Raw genomic sequence first — 23,476 nt, 5'->3', positions numbered from 1 at the left:
ACGCAGAGGGGTTTCAGTCTCTCCACATCCTCCCTCATTACTTTCTGGGTTGCCTTTTTTATAATAGCCATCCTAATGGGTGTGAAGTGGGTATCTCAGTGTAGTTCTGATTTGCATTTCCCTAATGATTAAGGAGACTGAACACCTTGTCAAGTGCCTATTAGCCACCTGCATCTTATCTTTGAAGAAATATTAAGTGCTTGCTTGCTTATTTATTTTTTAATTTTTTAAATTTTTTTAAGTAGGCTCCATGCCCACAGTGGAGTTCAACTCAGGGATTGAACTCACAACCCTGAGATCAAAACCTGAGCTGAGAGCAAGAGTCAGAAGCTTAACTGAGCCACCCACGTACCCTCACTTTGCTTATTTTTTGACCAGGTTCTTCGTTCTTTGTTTTGAGATGGGAGTTCTCTTTTTTTTTAACTTAAAAAAAATACTTATTTTGAGAGAAAAAGAGAGCACGAATGAGGGAGGGGCAGAGAGCGAGACTGAGAATCCCAAGCAGGCTCCACACTGTCAGTACAGAACCCAATTCGGGGCTGGATCTCATGAATCATGAGATCATGACCTGAGCTGAAATCAAGAGTCGATGCTTAACTGACTGAGCCACCCAGGCACCCGAGTTGTAGGTCTTTATATATTTTGAATATTAACCCCATATCAGATATATAATTTGCAAATGGTTTTCTCCCATTCTGTATGTTTTCTTTTCACCTTCTTGATAGTGTCTTTGATGCACAAAAGTCTTAAATTTTGATGAAGTACAATTTATTTAATTTTTTTGTTGTTGCCTGCGCTTTTGGTATATTTCCAAGAAATCTTTGCCGAATTCACTGCAGTGAAGACTCCCCCCACCTCACACTTGCTTCTAGGAGTTTTAGTTCTTAAGGCTTAGGTAATTGCCTGATTGAGTGAGTTTTCCTATATGATATGAGGTAAGGGTTGAACCTCATTCTTTTGCATGTGGATATCCAATATTCTTACCCAGGACTTTTTAAAAATTTTTTTAAATGTTTGTTTTTGAGAAAGAGAGAGAGACAGAGAGACAGAGCATGAGTGGGGGAGGGGCAGAAAGAGAGGGAGACACAGAATCCAAAGCAGTCTCTAGGCTCCAAGCTGTCAGCACAGAGCCTGACATGGGTCTTGAACCCACGATCCACGATCAGATCGTGACCTGAGCTTCAGTCGGCACTCAACCTACTAAGCCACCCAAGTGCCCCTCCTAGGACACTTTTAAAATTCCTACAGGCCAGGCTGCGCCCCTCTCTGTGCACCCCTCTCTATGGGGGAGGCCCAAGCATCAGTGAGAACAAAGACTCTCAGGTGCTCCCCAAACACATCCTGGGCCGAGAACCACTGTCTTACTGTCCTGAAATCTCAGTCCCAAGTCATCTTGTATTGGTCTCAGCTCAGTTTCGAGCACCAGTGTCGCCCACAGAGGTGTTCAGTGGGGTTCATGCCACGCCTTGGGGGTCCGGTGTGGGGCTTCTAGCCCTGAAACTTTCCAAGCATGCGGCTCTCCAGCACCTTCCACGCCATGCCAGGAGCATCTAAGGAGATAAATGAGAACTGGCCATTGGGTCAGCTCCAGGGAGACATGGGTAGGAGACTCAGGAGAGACCACTGAGTCGGACGGCACCAGGGCACCAGACAGCGTGGGCCCAGCTGGCCACACCACAGAGTCGGGGAGGTCTGGCTGCTAGGGAGGGCTGCCTGGGGCAGGGCTGGGGCACAGCCTTGGAGGGCCAGAGAAGCAGGGGAGTTCAGAGGAGAGGGAGCTCCAGAGAGGCATATGGGTGAGCACACCTGGCGCAAATGGGGAGGGCTTTCGGGAGAAGCTTCCAGAGGAGGCCAGAATAGTTGTAGGAGCGGCTCCCCTGCTGGGAGCCCCGTCTGCCCGTGCTGTCCACTGTTTCCACATCTCTAAACTGGGGAGATTTTCAGATTTGCAGATCAGAGAGGTAAAGTCAGTGGCCCAACAGCACACAGCAGGAATGAGCCTGGGTTGAAACTCCGTTCTGTCCGACTCCAAAGCCGTGCATGAATCTTCCATAGAACCTGGGGACAAATGCTGGAGTCCTAGCACCCAGACCTGGAAAGGGCCTCCTAAAGCCATTGTGTCTCCTTCACTTTGTAGAGATACACAGCCAGAGAAGGCTGGTGTCAGGCTGAGGGGTGCTGGGGCTGAGCCTTCCAGATGGACTGAAGGGCAGGACAGATCACCATGTTGGCCTCAGTCTCCCCATGGGTCAGTAAGCACCGAGTGGACCAAACTGCAGCCAGTTCAACTAAGAGCTAAGAGTGCAGTAGGGAGCCATGGTGTCTTCCTGGAGGAGGGGGCAGAGCAGCTCTGCACTGGGAGCTCACAGGCCTGCCTCCCACCCCAGGCTGGCAGAGGTTGCCTGGGAGGCTCCCAGGCCCCCTCCCCCTCATCTTGGGCCTGCATCCCAGAGACCCCCTGACAGGCCCCCCACCGCAGCCGCCTGCCGCCCCAGGGAGGAAGTCAGGCAATCACAGATGACCTTTGTGAGGGAGCAGAACGCAGCGGAGGACCCATTTGCCTGTACAATCTCCATAATTACCACAGCAGTCACTCCCAGTGAGACACTGCGATGGCTCAGCGTGGGTGCTGGGCCCCCAGCACGCTCCGGCACCCGCCTCCCCGCCTCCCAGGCTGCCTTTTGTCCTGTGGCATCACCCACGGCATCTCCACTCCCCTGCTCCAGCCACAGGGGTGGGCTGCAGGCAGTGGCTTCGTCCCCATTGCAGAGATGAGGAGACAGAGGCTGGTCCTGAAGACGAATGGACTGTAGGCAGCCGAGTTCTGGCGGGAACTAGCCCTGAACACATCATCCAGGCCCCATTCCCCCGCCCCCCCCCCCAACTCAACAGTTTCCTGGGTGAGATAGAAGGACCCTGAGTAGTTCTCCTCTAGAAACAGAGGGGAAATAGAATCACGAGTTGCACCCAGGTTATGATTTAGGGAAGTCGTTTCTAAATTTGGATGGATAACAAAATCTCTTTCAAAGAAAATGCACATTACTGGTCCCCACCCTGGAGACTCTGGAGTCTGTGGATTTGGGGTAAGACCCAAGTGTCCCTGTCTGGTTTTACTTTTTTTTTTAAAGTTCCCTCATATGATTTCAATAATAATCCCAAGCTTGGGAAATGTTAGGGGGTGCAGGAAAGAATTCCTGAAGATTTTCTCTTCTTTCTGTCACTGTCAACTTTTCTAACAACCAAAAGCTCCCTCTCTTTCACATCTAACTAACCCCTAGAAGAGTTAAGGGAAGAGAAGTGAGTCATCCACACTTTAGCATAAATAAGTTTACTCAGCCAGCTTTCTGCCTAATGTCTAGCTGAGATTCCGCCCGTTTGGGGCAGGAGGAGGATGGGAATTAGGAGTGTTGAGGAAAGAGAAGAGAGTAGGAAGAGGGAGGATAGAGAGGCTCCCAAGAAAGATATCAAGAGTAACAGGCTTTGAACTGAGCCAATGGCTTGATGGGTATGTCTCATAATAGGAAAACCAGAGACAGGCTTTGTAGTAACTGACACTTAGGCCGGAGTCCAGGAGGGAAGTAACCAGGGTCTGCCTGAGCTCCCTGGGGGACGCCAGACACATGATGAAGGCTTACACAGCCCACAGCTGGGGCGGGGTCTAACTTCAGCTCAGAGTGTGGTCTGTGGGCCCATAGCACTGGCATCACCTGAGAGTTTGTAAGAAATGCAGAATCACGGGCCCACCAGACTTCCTGACTCTGAATCTTCTAGCAAAGTTCCCAGGAGACTCCTGAGCCCATCAAGGTTAGAGAAGCTCTGATCCTATTAGCACTTAGCCCCAGAGACTCTTGGGAATGACCTGCTTCTAAGAGAACAGTAATGGGCAATGGGCAGGGGTACCTCATAAAACAAGCAGGGGTAATGCGGAACTAGGCAGAAGGGGTTTAACCCCACTAACGAGCTGGCTCTGAGCTGCTTTTTAAAGGAAGGGGGAGGGCCACAGGCCAATAAGATGAAGAAGTTAAGTTGGGGCCCTTGACTTGGGATTCATCGCTGGGTGCGAGGCTCACTTTGCCACTAAGATGGAGGGCAGGGTGAGGCCCAAAGGAGCTCAGAGGAAAAAGCATTTTGGAAATGGTGAAACCCTAAACAGAGTGTGTCGCCACCACTGCGTCCTGGCGTCCTCGGGGGACCCCACACAAGCCTGGCTCACCTCTTTCCTTCCCATCGCCCTAAAATGGGGCAGCTGGAATCTCAGGCCACCAGGGATCAGACCAACCAGAGTCTCGTGACGGTGTTATTTACTTTCTGACAACGTATTAATGCATCTGCCAGGATTTGAAGAAGATGCTTCGGAATAGATACCATGGACAGTCAGGTAGGGGTGGTCCCGGGTTCCCCAAATCTCACACCTGCCCACCTGCCAGGGAGAAGTGGCCTCCCACCCTGACTGCACATAAGAATCACTGCTGTCCCGGGGCACCTGGGGGTTCAGTCAGTTAAGCGTCTGGCTTCGGCTCAGCTCATGGCCTCACAGTTCACAAGTTAGAGCCCCTCGTCAGGCTCTGTGCTGACAGCTCAGAGCCTGGAGCCTGCTATGGATTCCGTGTCTCCCTTTCTCCCTGCCCCTCCCCTGCTTGCGCTCTGTCTCTCTCTCTCTCTCAAAAAATAAACAAACATTAAAAAAAATATTTTTAGAAAAGAAAAAAGAATCGGTGCTGTCCGGACCACCACCATGGCTAAAATAAAAAGACACACAATACCAAGTATGGGCGAGGATGCAACCAGAACCGGCAAACGCTGCTGGCAGTGCGGGGGAAAGGGCCTCTCTGGGAAACCATGGGCAGTGTCTGCCAAAGTTCACCACACGCTTGCCCTAGACCAACACTTCTGCTCTTAGGTACATACCCAACAGTAACGGAGCCCACAGCCACCACGGACACAGACATGAATGCTCACAGCAGTGGTGCTCATATTACCTCCAAGCCACCCAATGTCCATTCACAGTGGGAAGACTAGAACTGCCCTCTACCTTACAGACCCCTCCCAGCGGGAGCTTACACCCAATAACTAACTGGTTCCCACCAGGCCTGGATCCTTTGCCTTAATGCAGGACCCCTGTGACGTGACACCACAGCCTCAGAGCCCCTCGGCCCCGGGATCAAGGAAGACCTGAGTTCAGCCTCTCCCTCTCTGCCCAGTCCCACTCCCCTCACTTCTTACAAGCAGTGTTCTTGAGAACATTTCCCAGTGACCACCCAAAGATCATTTCAGAGTCTGTTTCCCCAGAAACCCAACCTGGCCAGGGGGTGTCAAGAGTGGTTCTAGGAAGCAGCCCCTGAAGGCTGGGTCAGGGAGCCGCGTCCCCCCTGGGGCCAGCAGTGAGGACCAGGGCTGGGCAGGCAGAGAACCGCTAACACCTCCCTGGGCTGCAGTGGAAGGGCGCACGCTGCCGGGGCCGTGCCTCTGGAGCCTGAGAGGTTGGGGGAGCGCCACGGAATGGGGCACTCGCGTGCGCCGGAGAAAGAAGGGCTGAGAGCCAGTAATCATGAATTCAAGGCCAAGTGTGAAAGCCAAGGGCCTCCTTAGCTGTATATAAATCCTCCTATGCAGCTGGAGGGGAGGGAATAGCTGAGGACTAGACATGCAGTTTAATTATAAGGGAACAGAATGTCAGAGAAGGTTGGCTTCACAGCCCACGACGTGTCTGTGGCACCAAGGTCAGGCTTGAGGAAGAGTGGGACTCAGAAGCCATAGGAAAGCAGTGCTGGGAGGGGTCCCAGCAGCCTGACTAGCTCAGGGGTGAGTGTCCCCTGGAGACCTGACCCCAGGAGCTGCGGTTACAGAACAGGTGCCCTGACAGCGATGAGAGGATAGGATCCCCAAATAAGAGGCTGGGGAGTAGCGCACTGTCGTCACAAATGAGGTGGGTGCAGTGGCCACAACCAGGACCACCGGACCTGCAGAGCCACGGAAATGGTGCGTAGAACCTGGTGGCCACAGGGGCAGGCCACTCGGCAGCCAACAAGGACACTGTCCATTCTGTACAATCAAAAGAAACCAAAGGGGGGCCTGGGTGGCTCAATCGGTTGAGCATCCAGCTTCGGCTCTGGTCATGATCTCATGGTTCATGGGTTTGAGCCCCGCGTCAGGCCCAGTGCTGACAACTCAGAGCCTGGAGCCTGCTTCTGATTCTGTATCTCCCTCTCTCTCTGCCCCTCCCCTGCCCATGCTGTCTCTCTCTCTCTCTCTCTCTCTCTCTCTCTCTCAAAAATAAATAAAACATCAAAAAAAAAAAAAAAAGAAAGAAAGAAAGAAACCAAGGCCTTAGGGTCAACAGAAGTTGTGATCCTCTGCCCAATTTCCAGGCCTGAGCAAGGTTTCAGATCCAAGGGACTGAAGTTGAGACCAGGCCCCGGGTAACCCCAGAACAAATGTATGTGGTACTAATTTTACCAACCTCTCCCAGAGGGACTTACACAGCCATTTATTCGAGACATTTCGAGGACCATCAGATACAGGGTCCAGCTGATATCAGTCCCAGGGACCCAAACGGTTATCATGGCCCCCTGTTTGGGGGTGGGGGAGCTTTGGGGGCCAGATGACAAACGAATTCCTGCTGTGTCACCCTGTCTGACCTTGGGGTAGTCACCTCCTCCACGTGGGCACCACTGTCCACGTTGCAGGTGAAGGGGAGGCTGGAGGAGCAGGGTGCAGACATATCATGATGTCCACACCCAGAGGGGTGCCCTGGGGATCCACCCCGCCCTGCTCCAATCTTAGTCCTGCCCCTTCCTGGCAAGTCACCCTCGGGCCCATTGTCTCAGTTCTCATTTTCTGCAAAAGCGGGGCCGTACTTACTTCGCACGGCGGCCCTGAGAGCTGCCGCGGACACTGATGTCTCCTAACACCTCCCGCTTCCTCAGCCCCAGCTGAGAAAATGGGAGCGAGCAGTCTGCAGGCAGCACCCCCGCACGTGCTCGGTGCCCGCCCACCCCAGCTCTGCCTCCCTCACACCCGCCACCAGCCCCTGCCCTGCTGGCTCCCAGCTGCACGGATGCCCCTCTACCGTGGGCTCGGCAGGGGTCGCAGGGGTTTCCCTCCATACACAATCCTTCCCATAAAGGGAGGGACAGATGCTGTTCCTCTCATTTAAAAAAAAAGGAGGGGGGCACCTGGGTGGCTCAGTCGGTTAAGCATCCGACTTTGGCTCAGGTCATGATCTCATAGTTTGTGGGCTCAAGCCCTGCATCAGGCTCTGTGCTGACAGCTCAGAGGCTGGAGCCTGCTTCAGATTCTGTGTCTCCCTCTCTCTGTCCCTCCCCCACTTGTGCTCTCTCTCTCTCAAAAATAAATAAAACATTTTTTGAAATTTATAGAAAATAAAACAAAAAACCAAAAAAAGACCCCCCAGAACTGCACACCACCCTCAGTTCCTACCCTATGAGCCTGCTCCCTTGGGTCACAGAGGAGGCTCCTGGGAAGGCTGACCGGACGTCCCTTCCCTACTCCTTCCCAAAGCCCCTCCACTCGGCCCCGGCCCTCAACAGCCACCACCGGCTCCCACAGGCCGAAGCCCTAGCCCCTCCCTCAGGCCCCTCCCACAGCCACGGGGCCATCACCCCATGAGTCCTCACATCTGTGGCCGTGCTGCTTCTGACGTCACACTCCCACTTCGATCTCTCCTTGGCTCCCCGACCTCTATGTGCCCCACACCTAGGGCTCAGCCCTGAGGCGTCTTCTCTCCCTCGGGTGCACCTGCTCTCCAAGTGATCTCCTCCAGGCCCGTGGCTGTAAATGCCCCCCCTTCTTATATTTCGAGCCCCAACTCTGGCACTGAACTCCAGTCTCATAAATCCAACCACCTCCTTAACATCCATCCTGTTTGGATGTCTAACAGGTTGACCTGTCCCAACGGAACTCTTTTTTTTTTTGAGAGAGAGAGAGAGCATGCACAAATAGGGGAGGCAGCAGAGGGGAAGAGAGAGAGAATCCCAAGCAGGCTCCATGCCTGGAGGGCCGTGTGGCCTCCTCACAAGTCTCCCATCCACCCTTGCTCCCTACCATCTGTTTGCCAGACGCTCCTCTTTGTAAATCACAAATATAGTTTTGACACGTCACACCCTTCCTGAAGCCTTCCAGCAACTCACCGTCCTGCTGAGAAAGACCCCAAGGGCTCCCTGGCCTACAGGTGGGACGTGCACGGCCCCAAGCTGTTTGCTTACCCTCACCTCCAAGCACTCCCCCATGCCCTTCTCCCTTCCAGGCACTTTGTCCTTTCCACATCCCTCCACACGCAGGGCTCTTGCCTGCCCCAGGGCCTTTGAGTGTGCCACTCCCTGCTCTGCTCCCCTGGTGTGTCCACGAGGCTCATTTCCCTGCCTTGTTAGGTCTCTAAATCATGTCTCTGACCCCCAACCCATCTAAAACAGCCAGCCCCCCACCCCCAGCCCCTTACTTCCATTTTTTTTCCTCTGCAACATTCATCACTCCCTGTTGTTATTTTTTTATTAACAGGCTTTATTTTTAGAGCAGTTTTAGGTTCACAGCAAAACTGAGTAGAAAATACAGAGGCTTCCCACATACCCCACTTACCCCCCCTCCCGTTTTCCCTACCAGCAACATCCCATTGGTGTGCCACATTTGTTACAATCAATGGCCCAACATGGACACATCATTACCAACCACAGTCCATAGATTCCATGAGCGTTCACTCTTGGTGTTGTACATTCTAGAGATTTTGACAAACGTATAATGACTGTGTCCACCACTATGGCAACAAACAGAATCGTTTCGTTGCCCTGAAAGTCACCTATCCATTCACCCCTCCACCCCCTAACCCTCCCCCTCTTTCCCCAAAGCCTTGGCCACCAGATCCTTTTATCATCTCTGTGAGCTGTGCCTTTTCCAGAAGGTCATATAGTTGGAGTCATAAAGTATGTAGCCTTTTCTGACTGGCTTCTCTCACTGATTAATGTCTTTAAGGTTTCTCCGAGTCTCTCACGGCTTGATGGCTCATTTCTTTTGAGTCCTGATTAATATTCCACTGTCTGGGCATACCAGCTAATTGATACATTCACCTATGATAGGACATCTGGTTACTTCTAAGTTTTGACAACTGACATTCAAAATAAACAAAAGTAGGTTAGGGCACCTGGGTGGCTGTTAGTTAAGTGTCCGGCTTCAGCTCAGGTCATGATCTCACAGTTCATGAGTTCAAGCCCTGTGCCAGGTCTGTGGCTGACAGCTTGGAGGCTGGAGCCTACTTCAGATTCTGTGTCTCCCTCTCTCTCTGTCCCTCCCATGCTCACTCTCTGTCTTTCTCTCTCAAAATAAAGACATAAATAAATAAACAAACAAACATTTAAAAAGGCACTGATGAGGTTAAGGCTAAAGGTTAAACACACTGATGAGTCCTGCATAAAGGAGACTCTTTACCTTGGGTGTACCTGGTTTTTCCCAATTTGACCATTGACAATGTGTCCAGATGCATTGGGCAATGCAACCTCCTACCTCCTGGGGCCACAGGAGCTCATCCCAGAAGGACAAGCCCTCTGGGCTGGGACAGCCAAAGAAGCTTTTCCTGGAAGGAAGACAGGCAGAGAGCAATAATGCAGAGCTAGGGCACACGGAAACAAAGGGAATGGATGAGTCGGGGGTAGTGGTGGAGGATGTGGGCCGGGCAGCGGTGAGGACCCCAAGAGCAGTAATGGGAACTAAACTAGGGACCTGACTCCGGTGCCCCCCTCCCCCGCAGCCGCACAGCAGCTGGTGCCCCTGGGCAAGCCCCTCCCCTCTCTGCCTCCCAGCACCCCTGAGAAATGAAGGGATCGGGCAAGGCTGGTCCTTATGGCCAAGGCCCTACTGCCCAAAGTTTCTGAGGCTTTGGATGGGTTCTTAGGTCATTTCTAGAATTCAAAAAGCATACAGCCTCTAACACCCAAACTGAGTCTCTAATGGCCACTCCTCATTCAATGGACCCACAAAGAAAAGACTACTCCCAGAAAGGGGGAAAACCATGTTGGCAAATCATATATCAGCTAAGCATCTAGTATCTAGAATATATAAATAACTAAAAACTCATCAGTAAAAAAACAAAGTACCAGTTTCAAAATGGGAAAGGATATGAAGACACCTCTCCAAAGAAGATATACAAAAGGCCAATAAGCACATGAAAAGATGCTCAACATCTTTAATCCCGAGGAAAATGCCCCTCGAAACCACAGTGAGATGATTCACCCCCAATAGGATGGCTACGACCAAACAGACGCTGAGGACAAGCGCTGGTGAGGACGAGGCGGGACTGGAACTCCCACACGTGCTGGTGGGAACACGTAAGTCTGGGAAACGGCCTGGCGGTTTCCTCAAAAACGTAAAAGTTCAATTTACCGTGTGACTCTGGGTATATACCCAAGAAAAATGAAAGCATATGTCCCCACAAAAGCTTACAATACATGCTCAGAGAAGCATTACTCATTACAACCAAAAGTACAAACAATTCAAATGTCCATTAATGGAAGAATTTATCAACCAAATGTGTGCATCCACACGATGGAATACTGTTCAGACACAAGACGGAATGAGGCAGCTCCTGGCACGACACGGATGACCCTTAACCACATCCCGCCACGTGAAAGGGGCCAGTCAGAAAAGACCGGTAGGAATCCCCTTACTGTACAAGAATTATCCAGAAAAGCTGAGTTTATAGAGACAGAGGAGACTGGTGGTTGCCAGGAGCTTGAGGGAGGAGCCTGGGGAGTAACTGCCCGAGGGTGTGGGGTTCTTTCTGGAATGACAGAAACGTTCTGGAATTAGATAGTGGGGATGCTGCACAACCCTGTGAGTGTGCTAAAAGCCACTGGATTCTAGGTTTTAAAAGGAACAAAATTATGGTATAGAATGATATCCCAGAAGTGCCTGGGTGGCTCAGTCAGTTAAGTGTCCAACTTTGGCTCAGGTCGTGATCTCAGTCGGTGGGTTCAAGCCCCACATCGGGCTCTGTGCTGACAGCTCAGAACCTGGAGCCTGCTTCAGATTCTGTGTCTCCCTCTCTCTCTGCCTCTCCCCCACATGCATTCTGTCTCTCAAAAATAAACATTAAAAAAAATTTTTAACAGAATTATATCTTAATTAAATATATATATACATACACAAACACACATATATACATCCCACAACTCTTCAAAGAAATGGCTGATTGCAGCTCTGTGTTACCCAGAACAGCTTAATTCCAGAAAGCAAGGAGGCTTCCAAACACCAGTATCTGTATGAAAGGGATGCCAGAGTCAACCTGAAGGGGCTCCCACTGTCCAAAGATGGGACGGCTTAGGCATTAGGCTGAAACACAAGGACTCACACTCGTCACATCGGCAAACACCCACAATGATAATGAAAACCAATATCTAAAAAACTTTCCAATTCTGCCAATGGCCAATGCCTGCGAGGACGCAGAGCCCTGGGACCCCGAGCCCTGGGACCCCGCACACACTGCCTGTGGGCGCGCAGACCACTGGCACCGCTTTGCATATGGCTGAGCATCACCCAGTGTGAAAAGCCGTCCGTTCCTCTCCTTGCTCCTCGGTATGAGCCCTGCAGTATCGCTCAGGAGTGTGTTTATGCAAGAATGTTCGGAGAGGCAGGACCCGGTGGCTCTGTCGGTTGAGCATTCCACTTCCTTAGGTCATGATCTCACTGTTCGTGGGTTTAAGCCCTGCGTTGGGTTCTGTGCTGACAGCTTGGAGCCTGGAACCTGCTTTGGATTCTGTGTCTCCCTCTCTCTCTGCCCCTCCCTGCTTGCCCTCCGTCTCTCTTTCAAAAGTGGATAAACATTAAAAAAAGAAAAAAGAATGTTCCGAGTGGCATTTTTCACCATAGCCACAAATCAGAAACAACCCTGATGCAGGGAAACGCTAGCCTGGATAAGTAAATCTAGGTCTGTTCACATAGTGGAATAGTATACAACAATGAAAATGAAAGAATCACTACTACAAAGAACATTCTAGATGCATGGTAAAAAGAAAATGCTAACTGAAAAAAAAAACAGCCATGAAAGAATAATAACTCCATTAATTAAAATTCCTTTTTATTCTTAGTTTTTTTAACATTTATTTATAAGAGAGAATACAAGTGGAGGAGGGGCAGAGAGGAAGGAAGACAGAAGATTCAAAGTGGGCTCCCCAGCAGAGCCCGTGGCGGGGCTTGAACTCACGATCCATGAGATCATGACCTGAGCTAAAATCAAGGGTTGGACCCTTAACAAACTGAACCATCCAGGCATGCCTCCATTAATTAAAATTCAAAGAGTGACACAACTGTTTGGTTTTGGATGCATACTTACACAGTAAAACCGAAAACCAAGCAGCTAATAACACCATTTAGAATGGTGGTTCCCTCTGGGAGAGGGACCCATTGGGGGAGGGGCCCAGTGTGCAGGGGAGGGGCCCGGTGGGGGAGAGGGGTGGTGTGGGGGAGAGGGCCCAGTGCAGGGGAGGGGCCCAGTGTGTGAGAGGGGCACTGTGGGGGAGAGGGCTCCCATGGAGAAGGGAGAAGCGGGTGGGTCTCTTGGAACTATAGCAATTTTTTTTTAACTTGCATGGTACTGACTTGGATGTTGGCTTTGTATTGATCTGTTAAAATGTATAACCTATTTTATTTACTTTTACATTTTAAAATGGGGAAAATACTCAGTGGTCTCCCTCCTTAGGAGGTTGCTAGAATACCAACACATTGACTTTATAACTGATAAATAAAGAGGAAGACTCAAGCCTTTATCCTACTGTACATATCATATTTCAGAAGAACTAAATAAAGGAAGAGACAAGGTTCTTTACAGAAGTCTAGCTAACGCAAACAAAATGATCAAATTAGAAAATCACCATCTGGTGAGGAGGAAAATGTGATAGAAATCAGACGTTAACTTGCAGGGAAGACCGGGCGGCCACGGCTCTGGGGCACTCACCTCCCCTGCGCCCCTCCAGCTGCTGTGGGGGGACCTCACCTGCCTGCAGACTGTAGCACCCCAGCCATGCAGGCCGCTGGCTGCACCAACTGGGGAGGCAGGCTAATTTGCATGTGCTCGCCATGCTATTTCATGTTCAGAATTTGCACAAATATGCCTAGAGCTCTGCCAAGGAGGGGGTGGGGCACAGGGGCCCCGAGGGAGCCCCTAAGGCTTGAGGTCTGGGACAGAGCCTGGCCTCCGGTGCCCAGCTCAGCTGAGCAATCATCTTGGGGATAGGGTACAGGAGGGTCCTTAGGGGAGCAGGGGTCTCAAGGATCTGGTGCTGATGCAGGTTGGGGCACCCCACCCCCATCCTCCTGCCTCACAGACCCCCATCACCAAGTCAGCGTGGGGGGCTCTCCCCGCCCTTACATCCCTTAGCCATTGACTCAGTTTCTCCCTCTTGGGCTCCCCTTGACCCTGTTTGGGGGGTGGTGAGGCTGTGATTTGCTGCCCCGCCCCCAGCCCTGTCCAGGGCTACCTAGGCCAAGCCAGCTTTGCAGCTTACCAGGCCAGCTGGTGCGAGGGGGAGGGGCCCCCAGGCCAGTGGGAACTGGCCCAAGGGCCCACCCAGCAAGTCAGGCCGGGTGACAAAGGGGCTGGGAGGCGGTGCGAGGCAGATGCAGGAATCCTAGGCCCTGTAGGGTCCGAGAGACCTCCCATCAGCCGTGCCCCATCTGAGGCCTGGCCAAGTGGGGCAGGTGAGACGGCAGCTGGTCACCCAACACTTGGGTAGCAGGCAAGGGTAGCAGCCTGGTGTCAGATGGAGCTGCTGATAGAGGTGACACCAGATGCCCGCTGTGGGCGGAGCTGAGGGAGGGGAGGTGGGAGTGAGCGAGTCGGGTTTAGACCCCGTTGGAATCCTAGCTCTATCACCCGTTCACTAGGGCCCTGGCCCGAGGCCTTAGGCCCCTCTGCAGCCCCAGCTTGCCCATGTGAAGTGGGGTGCTGGGGGAGCCCAGCTCAGTGTCCAGCACACACTAAGTGCTCAACGAGCCCCGCGGGTTGTCCGTGTGGTCACTGCAGAAGCTGGGGCTGGGGGTGGGGGTTCCTCGGGGGTAAGCAGGGTGCGGACGAGAGGGGATCGCTCACCACTGAGTGGCTGGCACCCAGTTAAGCAGGGCACACGGCCCTGGACATCCGCTTGCTGAGTGAATGTGTGAGAGGAAGACCAGGAACCAGCAGCCACTAAGAGGACTGATCAGCCAGATCAGTCCCAAGAAAGAATCAGAGCTCCAGTCCTAGGTCTGTCCCTTCCTGTGTCATCCACCTCCCGCCCCCAGGACCTCTACTTCCTCACCTATCAAACAGGAATAACGGTCACTAATAGATACCGCCCCCCGTCAGAGCTGATGGCTGGGCTCAGAGCGGCAAATGTGTATGGAAGTGGAAGAGGTATGCACGATGCCCTAGACCGCTGCCTCTCTTTGGGGAGTGGCCCGGGGCTTCTGGGTGAGCCACCTCGCCCGAGATGCCCAAGGGGTCATGCCCTCCCCGGGAGCAGCCAATGACTGTGTGGTAAGGAGGTACACAGAGGCCTGGCCCCTCGCTTGCCTCGAGGCAGGACGACCCCATCCCTGGCTCTTGCTGAGCCCCTCTCGAGCGCTCCACAGGCTCCCTCCCTCCCTTCTGTGAGAGCCGGCAAAAATCACTCACCCACCCAGGAATCCCTGTTAAGCTTCCCCATCTGACCTAGGACAGGAAGTATTTTGTAAAACTCTGAAGTACTGTTTTATTCTCCAGGAAATGCTGTAAAGAGAGGAGCTGACCAAGAACCACGTAAGGGGAAGCGGAGGTCTGCTCTGTGGGCCATGCTGCCATGTCCTCACGAGCTCCCAGGCAGGCAGGGGAGACAGACAGGAAACCAACATCAAAACATCAGAGATGGGTAGGTGTATGAGGGAAATTAAAGCAGGGGCAGGGGGTAGAGAACCATGGCAGCTACTTAAAGGAGATGCTCAGGGAAGATCTCTCTGAGGAGGTGACGTGGGCAGAGATGTGAGCATCGTAAGCCATGCTGACCTCTGCAGCCAGGCACAGGCAACAGCAGTGCAAAGGCCCTGAGGCAGAAGGATATCTGATACATCCAAAAAATGACCAGGAGCCCAGTGAGGAAGGAGTAGCATGAGATGAGGTCAGCAGTAGCGAGCAGTCAGATCAGCCTTGTTGGCTGTTAACAGGACTTTTTCTAGGACTTTGGGTTTTATTCCAAATAAGAGTGAGTCACTGAAGTTTTGAGCAGAGGAGGGACGTGATTGGATTTAGGTTTTAAAAGGGTCTTTTAAGCAGCTAGGGCAAGGAGGGAGGTAAGGTAGACCAGGCAGCGGCTGCTGCAATAATCCAGGAACGTTATAGTGGAGGTTCAGAAGGGAGGGCAGCAACAGACGACGTGGTGAGAAATGGTCAGATTCTGGGCATCTTGAAAGTCAGGAGTGTTTACTGAAGAAAGCATGAAGGGGAGTCAGAAGGCAGATGAATCCAACTACCCAATTTACAGAGGGGGCAGAGGAACGTGTTAAACTACACCATGGGGATGCAACCAACATAATCCAGAGAGCGGGAAATTCCAGAGGACAAATAACCTGGTTTCTCCCATAGATAAGTTCCCATAGATGAAGGAAAAGATGGACAGGGAAATGGGAAACTGTGGATTAAAAGAAACTGAGACGGAGGTGCCTGGGTGGCTCAGTCGGCTAAGTGTATGACTCTGGATTTTGGCTCATGCCATGATCTCATAGTTCGTGAGTTCAAGCCCCACATTGGGCTCTGTGCTCATAGTGCAGAACCTACTTGAGATTCTCTTTCTCTGCCCCTCCCTGATGCTCTCTCTCTCAAAAATAAATAAATAAACATTTTTTAAAAAGGGAAAAAAGAATAACACATGTATTGACCAATAATTATGTGGATCTTGAGTCAAATGAACTTAAGAATGAAAGGAAAGAAGGAGGGAAGGAAGGAAGAGAGAGAGAGAAAGAGAAAGAAAGAAACTAAGGAAGAAAGGAAGGCATGTCTGCAATAACTGGGAACATGAATACTCAATGGATATGTGACACGATACAAAGGAAAGGAAAGTTTCCTCTTAGGTACAATAATGGTGTCGTGATTACGTTAGGAAAAGTCCTTACTATTTAGAGATACATCTTGATGTATTTGTAATGAAATGATACCTCGGAGTGATCCCACCGTGTTTGAATTATTAAGGAAAAGGGGGAATGGGGGGCAGAAATGAAACAAGACTGGCCATGAACTGATAACAGTTGTAGCTGAGCAATGGGTACATGGTGGTTCGTGATACTATTCTAATTTTGTAAATGCTTAAATTTCTCCATAATAAAAAGTTTAAAAGTAAAGAACAGAAGAAGAAACTGAGTCCCAGGCAAGGTGCTGAATGGCCCATGGCCCCTGCATATGTCAGTATAAGGGCCAGAACCTCACCCTGCCCCACCCCTTCCCCAGCCCATGCTCCTGCTGGGCCTCAACTGTCTCTCTTCTTCTCCAGTGGTTGGTCAAGGCTGGTCCCAGGCAGGCCAGGGACAGGGTGTATGAGCCCTGGGAAGGGGCCAGGTGGGACAGAAGGGGGCTGAGGGGTTCTGGGCCACTTGTCCCTGAAAGTCCAATGAGGCAAATAACATAAAATATTTGGCATATTCCCCACCAGCCTCATCTCCCAGTGCCTCCCCAGGTTCCTACACTGATCTCCTCCCCAGACCCCTACAGCCCACCTCTCCAGCCTCTGCATCTTTGTCCCTGCTATCACTTTGCCTGGAAGGCACCCTCCACCTCTATGAAGCTACCATCTTTTCCTTCCAGATCTACCTCCTGCAGAAGACCTTCCATGGCTTTCGGGAGCATGCCTCTTCTTACCCCCTAATGACAGGTGCCATGGCATATGGGTTAAGGGCAGCGCCTCTGGATCCAGACCACGTGGGTGCAAATCCAGCCTCAGCCAAATCCCGCCTCAGCTGCTTACTGGCAATGTGACCTCAGGCAAGTCACTTAACCTCAGTTTCCACATCTGTAAAATGGGTATAACCTCATAAGGTTACCAAGGGAAGCTAAATGAGTTAATAAATAAGGTTAATAAAACAGTGCCTGGCACATGTCAGTGGACCTCAGGCCCCCTTGGGCCCCTGGCACTGCTGTCCAGGGTCTGCCTCCCTCCTTCGTCTCCCCCCAGGACATCCCAATACCACGCACACGGCGGGTGCCCAACACCACTTTCATGTAGACTTGGCTTCTGCAATGCCCCTTCTGCCTTCCTGACAGCCAGACTTACCTCAGCCCCTTGCCCACCCCACCAGGTCTCACGCACCCGGGAACGTGAGGAAGGAAACGAGAGAGGGGCCCATGAGAAGACCAGTTCAAAACCAGCCACAAAGAAAAATGTAAACCCAAGTGGCAGCATCTGACTCAAATGCCGTCAAACTGAGAGGAAAGCAATTTAAATGCTCATTTTTTAAGATGTCTAAGAAAAATCCCAGCTATTATGAAGCATAATTTTAATTATGTTGTTATGAGTAATGACATTTGCTGTCAGAAAGTCCAAACAGCACAGCATGGAAATACAAAGGAAACGTTCCCCATCTTGCTGGCACGGAGCCTCCTGTCACCTGCCCCCACAGGTAAGCTCTACTAATCGGGTACGCAGCCTTCCAGACATTTCTGTGCAGTAGAAACACCGAGATACGTATGCGTGTTTTTTTATGGGCTCATGCAAAATAGGCTATTCTACGAAGTCACTTGCCTTCACTTGCTCTACCTTCTGACCATCTGTTCTGCCCGGTCAGCACCCCTGGCACCTACAACAGTGCCCGGCACCCAGGAGACATTCAGTGGAGAGTCGCTGACCAAATCACAGAACCCAGCAGCTGCCTAAAATCACCCGGGCTGGAGAGGTCCTAATTACACCACCGGCCCTCCTGATGGATATTTGGCTCTGCCCCACTGGCCATCTCCACCCAGCTGTCTTTGCACCCCACCAAGAGGGCACCTGTGGGAGAAACTGCCAGATCAAAGCTTTGATCACCATCGCCAGAAAGGCCCTGCCCACCTATTCTCCCAGGCTGATGTGAGAGTTCTGGCTTCCCACACCCTCTGCCACAGAGGGGCTTGATTATGAGGAGGACGTGTCTATTTCTTGAATGGATTAACATAACTAGGTGACTCCGCCCCTGATCATCCAGTCTCCTTTTGTCCCACCCGCATCAATGAGAGTGCCTATCCTTTAGTATTTCTGAGCCAACCCAGAGAACCAAAACCCACAAATGAGAAGTTATTCTCTAGACAGGAAGCAGTTTACAGACGCAAAATTTGAAACATCTCGTTGATTTCTAACAACAGACACTTTCATTTTTTTTTTTAACTGTCAACTTCAAACAAGTAGCCATTGACCTCTCCCACAGTACAAAAGAAGAGAAAACTAGGACCCTCCCACACTCCTTCTCTCTTTCTCTTTCCCTCTCTCCATTCCCTGTGTAGGGTAGCCAGATGTAGCAACTAAAAATACAGGACACCTACCTAAATTTGACTTTCAGATAAACAACAAATAAAACTCAGTTCAAGTGTGTTGCCCGCAATATTTAGGACATGCTGGTACTGAACTAAGTTGGGGTTCATCTGAGGGTCAAATGTAATGGGGCATCCTGGGTCTTATCTGGGAAGCCTACTGCAACCCCCACCCAGCATTTTACTATGAAATGATTTTTTAATTTTATTTATTTTTTTTAATGTGTATGTATTTATTTGGAGAGAGAGTGTGTGTGAGCAAGAGAGCAGGGGAGAGGAAGAGAGAGAGGGAATCCCAAGTAGGACCCTCACTGTCAGCACAGACCTGACCAGGGGAGGGGGGGGCTGGATCTCCCAAGAGTTGTGGCAAACCAACGGAGCCCCCTAGTCGCCCCAATATCAAGTGATTTTTAAATAGGACCCGAGGCCTCCTCTGGCCTCCCAGCCATCAGGTAGCTTGCTGGCCTCACAGCTAAGAGTTCTCCTGAAGCAACCCTCCCCATGCCCACAGGCATGCTCCCCCCACCTGGAGACAGCCCCACCAACCTCCCTGGCATTGGAGTTCTGTCCCCTCAAAGCCAGGTTCCTGCTGGTCTCCCCTAGCCCATCACACAGGTTCCTTCCCACCCATCCTTTCTGGTGGTAAACTCCGGCCCCAGCTTTGGGGGAGGGGGAGGCTGCCAAAGCCCCCTGCCTAAGGGCAAGCTCCGGGTCCCCCCACACCCCAGCACCTGAGGTCTAGCTGCCTGACCATCCAGTTCTGCTTGAAAGGGACACTCCAGCCCCAGAGCTCACAGAGGGTCCCTGAGGTTGTCTGTGCTCACGGTGGTCCCTGAGGTTGTCCATCCGTCGGGCCTGCATGGGAGCTCCCCTTCCCCCTTCACCCCATTCTGCCTGCTTCCTTCCCTGCTGTCCATGGCCAGGGCTCAGGGACTCCCCCCACCCACATAACCCCCCTCACTTTCTACCCTACCCATCCTCAGTCCCCACCTCCTCCCACCCCTGCCCCAGTCCGTTGCCCCCTGGCAGGAAACCAGTCCCAAAGTGCCTACATCAGGTGGCTCTGGTGCTGGCTAATGGAGTTTACTTGGCTTTCCAGTACATTCTACACTGTCCACAACAAAACACATATTATCTTGGGAATAAGCTTTTTTTTTTTTTTAAGAAAAATGGGAAACCAAACCAAGCCCCCCCCTCCTCCACCTGGCACACCCACTCCTCCCCCATGTTCCCCACCTGTTTCCCCGGGAGGCCTCCCCCCAAATCAGTGAACTCCCCCACCCCAAATGCTCTCTCCGCTTTCCCCCCAGGCCCACAGGCCTTTTCACTTTTCCCATGAAGGCTTCTACCACCAGCTTATCCTTGCTGCGGGAGAGGGGGGCTATATACGAATTTACAAGTGGTTTCCTCAACTCCTGAGGGGGAGGGGGGAAAAATGCTGTATATGTGTCCCGAGGTTGGTGACCTGAGGGGCCACATTCACTCATTCTACAAGGGAGCTAGGGCCACCCGGTGGCAGGCACTGGGGACACTGGAAGCAGAACACAGACCCTGCCCCCCATAGCCTTTGGGGGTGGGAGAAGGAGGGACAACAACCTAGAGCTCCGAGGGTGCTGTGGGGGAGGGGGGTGCTGAGCAACAGGCCCAGGGAGAGAAGCTTCTGGGAGGAACAGAAGTCTCAGGCACCCCAGGGTGAGAAGGAATGTGTAGGGAGGAGGAGGGAGAGTGTTCTGGTGGGGGAAGCAGCCTGAGCACAGGCCTGCAGGTGAGAGAAACATGACTTATTTGAGGAACTGCAAGCAGTTCAGAGCAGCTGGAGGGCAGAGGGAGGGTGAAGAGAAAGAGGAAACACAGGCTTGGGGAGGGGAACAGTGCCACTTTTAGGAGACTGCCCTTTGTCCTCAGGGCAATGGAGAGCCATTGAAGGATGAGGAGCAGGGTCAGCGGTGCATCCTACAAAGGCGCGCTCCTGCTCTTGCTCCTGCTCCTTGAGATTCCTTAGCATTCTCAACAGCCGCAACCCACAGTCACACTTAATCATGATCATGCGCCTCCCACCCACCAGGCGTGAACTTTAGCCACCAAGTACCTGAAACCGACATCTCCATGGAGACAGCAAGCCCCCAGCAGCCAGCTCCACAGCCCTCCTGCCCTTGCAGTAGGGAATACGGGTTAAGAACATGGACCCTGGAGCCAGCATTCAAATCCGAGCTCCTCCACTTCCAAACTGGGTGCTCTTGGGCAGATCACTTCTCTGTGCCTCAGTCTCCCCTTTTGTAAAACGGGGATAATAACGTACCTATTTCATGGGACTATGGGGAGGACTGAAGGAGTTAAGAGTTGGGACAGGACCTGGCACATGACGGAGGCTGTGTGGTGTCAGTTTCTACTGTTATTATTGCACCCCTCTTCTCGAGACACCCCCCACTGGAGCCAACCCCTTCCAGACACCAACACGTCCCCCACTCGCCTCCCCGTATTCCTGCAGCACCCCTCCATGCTCCCTTACTCTCTCCATTAGTAGGGGCCAAGACAGCCAGGGAGGGGGCACCTTTGGGTTCTAGAACAATCACTCTCTGGCCTGCATCTGGGGCCTCACCCCAGTTCCCTGGAGCCCAATGGAGAGAGCACTGGACTTGGAGCCAGGAACTGAGTGCCATCCCGGCTCTGCTGCTGACCTTCTGTGGGCCTCAGTCTCTCCCTCTGCAAGGCCAGGACAAGAACATCTTGCAGACGGCTTGGTTGTCAAAGGAGCAACAAGGGCCAGGAAAAAACCTCCGCAAATGTCTGCATCTCTCATAGACCCGAAAACCCTTGGCCTCTTCTTCTGGCCTGGGTTTCCTCCTCCACACAGTGGAGTCATGAGATTTGCTCCGAGCTCACTAGGAAGATCACAGAAGCTGAAGATGGCCTGGATCGGGACTTCCCAAACTCCCTGATGCTGACCAGGACTTTCCCAAGGGCTGAGAGTGGTCTGAGCTGAGCACCCCAGGGCGAAAATGTCAACCTAGGGGCCTGAGGAAAGTCACACCTTCACCAGGCCTTCCACCAGGCCTAGATTAGGCCAGGGCACTCACACCAGGGGCCCAAAAAGACCCTCTGAAGCCATTAGGACTGTGACATTCATCTCCAAAGGTCATTGCCACCCAGCTATTGCTGGACCAGGAAGGGCCTGAAAGGGACTGTCTGATTTGGTGATTTGGGTGGCTCTTGGTCCTGCGGGGATGGGAAGAAAGCCCGACAGGAGGCTCACTCCCCAGCTTCAGGTTGCCAGCTATTTCCCACAGTCCAAATTCATTCATTCACTCCTTCTACAAGCACTTACTTTGTGCCAGACCGTGGTCAGGTTCAGGGTCAGTGACAGAAGTGAACCAGATTCCTACCCTGAAGGCACTTCTGGTCTAGAGGGCCACAGACAAGACATAAATAACTAAAGCACAAGGCAGACTAGGTGGAAGAATGCAAGACGGGAGGCAAGGAGCTCACCTGGGGTATCAGGAAGCTTCCTGGAGGGGGTGGGTTGTGAGTGGGGATTTGTGTGTGATGGGAAGGTCAGGTGGGTGAGGTACAGAACTTTCAAAATCACTGACGGACAGTTCTGTTTGCACCCTGCCTGTGCCAGAGCCAGGCCAATATGGGTTATTTATGGTTGTGCCCAGAGAAAAGCGGCCACATGTGTCACTGCACGTGGGGTGCAGAGCTGGGGGGGTAGGGGGGCAGCTAGGGCTTGAAGCTGGGTCTGGCCAAGCTCTGGGGTTTGCCACTGTGTCCCTCAAACGCTGATGACCTTTTAATCCTTCATGCCCTCCTAGGGCAAAAATAAGAGGGGGAGGGTTCCAACAGGCAGCAAGTGGCCTGGGGCGTGGGGAGGGCAGCAGTTCCAGAAAGACCAAGGCTCCAGCTGTATTTGCAGGCTACTTAGCATCACCTCCTTCTCTCCACCCCTCCCCCGCCCCCATCCCAGCTATGGGGGAAGGGGTAGAGAGAAGAAAATATCTCTCATTGTAAACCAGACACAGCATAGGGCGCATCAACTGCTGTGTTTCTCCCAGCCCACTCTGATCCATAAATAGCTTACGCACCAAGCCAGCATGAGCCCACCCGCCCTGTGGAACCAGATCGCCGCAGGCCAGAGACTCGGAACCCCCGGGACCGGGAGCCAGCTTCCCAAGGAACCTAACCCCTGCCATTTCCCCAGGGTAAAGGCCTTCCTGCCAGCTTCCTTTCCCAACGGGCCGGGCGCAGGGGCATCCTGGCATTGCCGGGATGATGCCCGCCAGCCCCGGTGCCTGCCAAGCAGCCCCGGCGCGCGCCCACCTCCCTCCAGGGAAACGGCCCAATCCCCAAGGTATTGGCCTCTGCGCCCACCGCAGACCCGCATCCCTAACTGGCTCCCTCCCTCCGCACCCTCTGTCCCAGGGCCAGACCCCCTACCTGGGGACGGGAGCGCCCGGCACCGTCGGCGGCGCCACCGGGCAGAGCAGGGCGTCTGGGGCCGGCCTCAAGCCCGGACGACTTCCCGGGGGAAGAGGAGGCTGCGCCGCCGCCGCCGCCGCCGCCGCCGCCGCGTCTGTCCAGACCGCGCCGAGGCTGCGGGAAGGGGAAGGTCAGAGCCGAGGAGGCGAGGGGAGGAAGGAGGAGGCGTGCACAGATGGGCGCAGATTAGAGAGGCATTTTTAGCGAGCCAATGGCAGCTCGGCGCAGGGCGGCGCGGTGCCTGCGCAGGTGGAAGCGCCGCGGCTGCTGAGGAGGCAGCTCCCGGCTTAGCTGGCGCCGGGCGGCGGGGGGGCGGCCGCCTCCAGGGGCTGCTCCCGGCTGATGCACTGGGTCTTTTCGGAGGACGGGCAGGCGCCGAGAGCACCCCTCGACCCTCGTCCCCCCGGCCCCCCTGCAAGGGCTCTCTGGAGCCGGGGGGGGGGGGGCGTCGCGCCGCTCCCCCTCATTGCCCTTTCCACACCTTCTGCGACATTC

The 23,476-nt window shown here is 52.9% G+C and overlaps 1 protein-coding gene across 1 annotated transcript in view; it reads right to left on the bottom strand.

Moving 5' to 3' along the window:
• Positions 1 to 23,128, bottom strand: part of PACSIN1 (protein kinase C and casein kinase substrate in neurons 1) — a 53,719-nt gene extending 30,591 nt beyond the window's left edge. The window contains exon 1 of the mRNA XM_029944099.1: positions 22,940 to 23,128. The gene's annotated coding sequence lies outside the window, so the exon portion shown is untranslated. The remainder of the gene's footprint in view (positions 1 to 22,939) is intronic.
• Positions 23,129 to 23,476: the final 348 nt, after the last annotated feature.

The sequence above is a fragment of the Suricata suricatta genome, chromosome 7, assembly GCF_006229205.1.
Source record: "Suricata suricatta isolate VVHF042 chromosome 7, meerkat_22Aug2017_6uvM2_HiC, whole genome shotgun sequence".
In the NCBI taxonomy this organism is placed as follows: Eukaryota; Metazoa; Chordata; class Mammalia; order Carnivora; family Herpestidae; genus Suricata; species Suricata suricatta.
The sequence above is the reverse complement of the archived record's forward strand: the minus strand, read 5'-3'. Positions and strand labels throughout refer to the sequence as shown.